At 34.4% G+C, this 7132-nt stretch overlaps 1 long non-coding RNA gene across 1 annotated transcript; it reads right to left on the bottom strand.

Moving 5' to 3' along the window:
- Positions 1-5049: 5049 nt before the first annotated feature.
- LOC110904894 lies at positions 5050-6019 on the bottom strand. The gene is made up of 2 exons (XR_002572835.1): positions 5671-6019; positions 5050-5301 (listed from the first exon to the last, which is right to left on the bottom strand). It is a non-coding gene; the product is annotated as an uncharacterized LOC110904894 (long non-coding RNA).
- Between the last annotated feature and the right edge of the window lie 1113 nt (positions 6020-7132).

Genomic DNA, 7132 nt, shown 5'->3' with positions numbered 1-7132 from the left:
TGAGAATTTGTTACTGATTGCACATTTGGTACGCGATTTAGGTATTCGTTGATTATGTTCTAGTTACATACTAGAACATAATCACATAACGTAATATAATCACGTAACTTTATAGCTTGTAATTTATTTTTAAATTAAGAAAACTATAACACTGACATATATTCAAATTAAAGAGAATGAAATACTCGTTAATATGGTGTAATTTTTTTAACAAAATATTATCGTATGAAAAAGTTATAGCCGTTTGAAAAATCAAGTGGGGAGTAGTTTAGGGGGGCATGATACCCTTTTCCTATATGTTTTTTTTTTCAATTGTAAAAGCCTTTAACTAAATATTATCATATGAAATAGTTATAGTCGTTTGAAAAATCAAGTGGGGAGTAGTTTCAGGAGGAAAGACTATGATACCCTTTTTCTGTTTGTTTTTTCAATTGTAGAAGCAATTAGGGCATGTTTGGCTAAGCTTTTCCACCCCAACTTATAACTTAATGACTTTTACAAAAAGCTAATAAGGAGATTTAGTGTTTGGCAAACCCAAAAGGACTTTTCAAAATGACTTTTTGTATAGGAGAAAAAGTCATTTTTGAGAAGTTAGGATGTTGTGACTTTTTTGAGGAGCTTATATCTTTTCAAACACTTTTAGTCATTTTACATCAATAAGCTAAGGCAAACACTTTTCAAAAAACAAATTATTGACTTATTGGCTTTTCCCACCCCGTAAGCTAATCCAAACACTTTTTTAAAAACTCCATTTCAAAAAGTTATAAGTCAATAAATCCTTTTCATAAAAAGTCCTTTTTAACTTAAATAAGCTTAGCCAAACATACCCTTAGATTACGTAATTTTCACTGCTTTATTTTTAGTCATTGATCTTAGGGAATCAATGGACGTGGATGTCGCGTACACTTCGTACACCAAATGCCTCTTGTACGGTAACCCTCATCTGAAAAATAAATCGCCCCCATTGGTTTCTTTTAATATTTTTAAGTGTTTTTGCTTTCTAGTTTAAGGACAATCTAGTAATTTCACACACACTTAACTGGGAAATCTATCATAGGTTAGTGATAAGGATCATCCAAAATTTGAAAATTGTAATCACTAGGATCACCTATGTAATTATTTAAGTCGATGGACAACTCTTCAAAAATTGCAAACTACATGGACATGAGGCATTTAACTCAAATATATATACGAGCTTACACGATTTCACATTCACCTAATTGACAATTTCGAACTTTAACCGTCTCATGCATCGTCTTCTCTCCAACGTAACCACCATAACCACCCTACTGCTGTGTTTCCCGGTGGCTATCGCCGCTACGGAAACACCAGCACTATCACCGTCACCGTCTTGTGCTATGGTGTCATTTTCTCCGTGTATCCCTTTCGTCACCCCTTTCTTGTAAACAAACCGAATGAACACGGCAACGTCTAGTTCGTTTTCGTTCGTTAAGGAAATGAATGTGTTCACGAACGGTTTATGAACGCCTACCGAATGTGATTTTATTTTCATGTTCGTTCGTTCGTTCGTTAAGAAAATGAGCATGTTCACGGACACAAATAACTTAGGCGAACACGAGAAAGGCTAAAGATAGATGGCCCATATAGTAGCACTAGAACTTGAAGCCCTAAATGTGTAATGGAGGTCGATCATATTCGTCAATGTAAATAATGAGAAATGAAAGGGGAATTATGCATAAACAAGGCGGAAATAGAGTTTCCAAGTTTAATTGTTAGGTAATAGAATAAACAAATAAAAATTAAATAATATAAAAAGTATAGATAAAAGATATGAAAGTACAAAAAATCGTTAATTAAAATATAAACAAATGAAAATAAACGAAGGTAAATGAATGAATGTTCACAAACATGTTCACGAACACCTTACCGAACGTTCACAAACACAATTGAACGAATGAGACCTTTGTTCATGTTCGTTCATTTAACTAATTTAACTAATTGAACGAAATTTCTTGTTCATGTTCGTTCGTTTATTTAACAAATGAACGCAAACGAACTTCCCACCGAACGGAACGTTCGGTTCATTTACAACATTTTTATATTTATATATCATACAATTCCCATGGAGGGGAATAGTGCCAGGCAGTTCTTCCCCATTGGTCCACCCAAATTACGATTTTGCCCCGTTTAAATTACGGTTTTACAATTGGTTTTGTTTTTTTTCTCCTTTCAGCCAAAGCCAAATTACGATTTTGCCCTCAGTTCAAATTTATAGTTTTGCCATCGTTTTCATTTTTTCCTATCAAATTACGAATTTTCCCCTAGTGTAAAATTACAGTCATGCCATCGTTTTAGTTTTTTTTTTTTTTTTTTGAGTTGTGTCACACTTCCCCATTGGTCCAGCCAATTATGATTTGGCCCCGTTTAAATTTACTGTTTTGCCATTCGTTTTGTTTTTATTCCTCCCAAACAAATTACGATTTTGCACTCAGTTCAAATTTATAGTTTTGCTATCGGTTTTGTTTTTTTCTATCAAATTACGAATTTGCCCCTAGTATAAAATTACAGCCATGTCATCATTTTAGGTTTTTTTTTGGAATAATGGATTTCAATAATCCTAACTATTAGCCATTGGCCGGCAACAGTCTCAACTTCAAAAATAACCAGTGGTGGTCCCACCTTTTCATATATTGTAAACCAATAGACCTTTACTAAATCGAAAACGATAAGGGGACAAAAGGAAATTAAGGTTATGTTAGTAAAGGTCCATTAGTTTACAATATGTGAAAGGTGGGACCACCACGGGTTATTTTTAAAGTTGGAACGGTTGTCGGCCAACGCCTAATAGTTTGGATTATTAAAATCCATTATTCTTTTTTCTTTTAAATACTGCCAGAGACTCTGGCACTTCCCCATTGGTGCAGTCAAATTACGATTTTGCCCCTATTAAATTTATAGTCTTACCATTGGTTTTTTTCCTCCTAGCCAATTACGATTTTGCCCTCAGTTCAAATTTACAGTTTTTCCATCGTTTGTTTTTTTCCTTTCAAATTATGAATTTGCCCCGAGTGTAAAATTACAGTCATGCCATCGTTTTAGTTTTTTTTTTTTTTTTGACAAAACTATGGTAGTGTTTTGTTTTAGTTGGTAGACTCGGTGTAATTTTATTCGTGCTAGGCGGCTGCCTGTCACACGCTCATTTGTCTTGATCAATTACAATCTTGCCCCAGTTTAAAAATATAGTCTTTACATTGTTTTAGTTTCTTTTTATTTGTCTTTTGCAAAAGTTTGGTAGCGTTTTGTTTTAATTTATTGACTTTTTTTAGAACATGTTATGAGTAGTGGGTACAAGTAACCGAAAAACAAACATATATGTTATGAGATAGAAATATTCGGCTTGTTGCCCCGTAACGCGGGTGGCGCAATAACTATATTACAAATCATATGGAGGGGAATAGTGTCAGACAGCTGCCTGACACTTCCCCATTGGTCCAGTCAAATTACGACTTTTGCCACGTTTAAATTTACAATTTCGCCATTTTTTTGTTTTTATCTCTCCCAGCAAAATTACGATTTTGCCCTCAGTTCAAATTTACAGTTTTACATTCGTTTTTGTTTTTTTCTGTCAAACTACGATTTTGCCCCCAGTGTAAAATTACAGTCATTCCATCGTTTTAGTTTTTTTTTTCTGAAAAAACTATGGTAGTGCCTTGTTTTAATTGATTGACTTGATGTAATCTTTTAAGATCGTGTTATGAGCAGTATATACAAGTAACCAAACCATAGACGTACGAGCACTGCACGGAACACGGGCTGGGCAAAAAAAACTAGCATTTATATACACACAAGCTTACATGTATTCACATTTACCAAACCAACAATTTCGAACTTTTAACCGTCTCATGTATCGTCTACCCTCCGCCGTAACCACCTCAACAACCCTACTAACCGCCTTACTACTGTGTTTCCAGGCGGCTATCGCCGCCGTGGAGACACCATCACCGGCTATGGTGTGGTTTTCTCCCTGTATCCATTTCTTTACGGCTTTCCCCAAACCTGGTGAACCACCGGCCTCATGTTGCAGAATCTACGACGAGGTTTTCAATCTTGACGTTGCCGCTGTATGCTCCGTCATTATTGACTTCCCTATCGACGTAGGCAAACTAACTACGCTGTCTGATCGTTGTTCAGTGGGCACCAGCGGCGCCATCCTATCAGGTTCTATTCTTTTTTGCTTAGTTTGTTTTCAATACAGTTTTATTTGCGAAGACGATTTTAGGTTAGGGTTTTGGGAGGTTGATTGATTTGGGGATTTGGAATTGTTAACTGTAATTAAATCATTAACTGTATAACGGTACGTAGGCAAGAGTGTAATTGAAAAGGAATAACTGTCGTAGATGGCGGATTGGCGGTGTTGTTTTTTGTTTGGCAATATTTACTTGGATGCTCATAGTTTTATAATGATTAAAATATATACGGTTGAATTTGTAAAGACTTGTCACTTCTTTCAAAGACTGTATTGTGTGAATTGAATGTTTATCAAGCATTCAGGTATTAAATTATTATAAAATATTTGTGAAGCTAGAAGAATAGAGAGTAGTTCTGTGGTTTCTTTTTGCTAAATTTTAAAGATAAGGATAACCCATGGTTTAAAACACGCTTGAGGCGTGCACATCAAGGCGTGCCTTGAGGTGAATCGGCCAAAAAAATGACTCTGATGGGGTTTTTAGTGTTAATACGCCTTAGAGGGGCTGAGGCGCTAGAAGGTTGTGCCTTAGGTGCGCATCAGGGGATTTTGTTAGTTGTTTTTGATGTTTTTGACCTTTTGTGTCAATTTCAAGCATTTCATGACTTTTTTATGTGTGTTTTTGATGATTTTAATGAATCTAATGATGACGTTAATATCCTTATTTTTATAGTATATATATATATATATATATATATATATATATATATATATATATATATATATATATATATATATATATTAATACAGCTTCGGCCTTACGCCTAGTGAGGCGAAGGGAAAACGCCTCGAAACTCGTTTCCGTTCTTTTAAACCTTGGGATAACTGTGAATACTCTTAAGTTAAACAAGTATGATCTGAGGTAAGTTTGATTTTGATGCTGCAATTTAAACTGAAAATTTGGATTATTTTTTAACATATTCCGTGGTGAAATTGCAGGCGCTAATGAACCACGGCCACTTGCTTCCCCTGCTCAACCCTCTCCCCCTACAGGTTAACATCTTATTCCAATTTAGTTTAATTGATAAAATAAGCCACTTCTTTAGGCCTTTCGGTGCCGTATCACAACTCTTATTCCAATATATTGTAATCACCTGAAACGCGTTTTAAAAACATTTGATCAACAGGAAATACTGGTGAGTTCATTCAGTTTTACAAAAATACATTTGTTATAATTTACAGTATTAAGAGAGATTACAATGTTTATATCAACCAATTACCCCAAATCGGTATTTGTCACTCGACTGGATCTGTGACTATGGTCATATCACACATTGGCTAACCCGTTGTCCAATAGTGAAGCTTATCAAGTAGTGTATACAAAACCCCACATATCGGCAGTAATTGCAGAATACAAAGACTTAATCACTGTAATTACAACTGTGAAAATAAGTAGGGTTTTGAAAGCAATTTGATAAAAAGAAAAATGACTCACAAACTGTGAGAAAAGGAGGATGACTCACCTTGTTGCATATAGTCTTGATTAAACAAGCCTCCTGATTCTAAGTCTTCTGATAACTAAGCATCTACTTTTATAGTTCTGAATCTTCTGATGATTAAACATCTTGTTTGATAGTAAGGTTATAGTTTTGAACTTTTGGATAGTTAAACATATAGTTTAACAGAGTAGAATACGTATTAGTGTAAAACCAGATCAAACCAAATGATGGTCACGAGATCAGAACCATAACGTAAGTCAACAAAGTATAGTTTTATACAGTCAGCAATTTAGCATTTGTTAGTTAGTTCTCGGATCGGTCGGACAGAATATCGTATCGGTGATTATTGGTTAGAACACCAACATATAGAGAGAAGAAGAGAAGAAATGAGCAAGAAAGAATGAAGTCCTATGCTCCTATTTATAGATAAGGAGTATGCATTTCTAGCAAGTTTCCTATATACTTTCTAGGAAATTACATATACTTTTCAAGGAAGTTTCCTATACATTTTCTAGGAAATTACATATACTTTTCTAGGAAGTTTCCTATACATTTTCTAGGAAATTTACATATACTTTTCTAGGAGTTTCTTATACATTTTCTAGGAAATTTACATATATACCTTCACCAGATAAAACCTTCCTTAGATATTATATTCGCCATATACATTCCTTATATGTTATCTACCTCATATATATATATATATATATATATATATATATATATATATCTTAGCTGTTTAACTAATTAATTTACTTTAATTAACTTAACCGATTAATAAAATAACTTACTTAATTGTTTAACTTATTAACTTACTTAGCTATTAAGTTTCCTTTCCTGTTAAGTTTTCTTAGCTATTAAGTTTTCTCAACCGCTAAGTTTTCTTAACCGCTAAGTTTTCTTAACCGCTAAGTTTTCTTAACCATTAAGTTTTCTTAACCGCTAATTTTTCTTAACCATTAAGTTTTCCTAACCGCTAAGTTTACTTAATCATTAAGTTTTCTTAGCCACTAAGTTTTCTTAATTGTTAAGTTATCTTAACCACTAAGTTTACTTAATCGCTAAGTATTCTGGTTTAGCAGCCCCCTGGTTATGAGTTCTAATTTCTAGATACAATGGAACTCGTATTAGCGTATTAATCCAATTCAACTTTAATGAAAATCACGAGATCAAACCCACAACGAATGACAAAGTATAGCCGGGTACCGACAACACTTAAACATCCATTGGATTGGTTTCAATCGATCGGATATAGTATCGTGTTAGTGATTAGAGTTATTACCCTGATAACAAGGCAGAGTTTCGGGATTTTAGGGACTTAGTTGAAAGAAACGGAGATACAAGAAGTAAGACGACGTTTTAAACAATCGAATTGAGCAAGCCCCACACTGCTGAATATATACACACATTGGACACATCCTGCGCATCGCGCACGGTTCCCTTCTCCCTTCCACGTGTCGCTGGGATGGTTGACTTGGCATAGGTC

Source organism: Helianthus annuus, chromosome 11 (genome assembly GCF_002127325.2).
Source record: "Helianthus annuus cultivar XRQ/B chromosome 11, HanXRQr2.0-SUNRISE, whole genome shotgun sequence".
NCBI classification, from domain to species: domain Eukaryota; kingdom Viridiplantae; phylum Streptophyta; class Magnoliopsida; order Asterales; family Asteraceae; genus Helianthus; species Helianthus annuus.
Note: the sequence above shows the minus strand (reverse complement) of the source record. Positions and strands in the feature narration are given on the sequence as shown.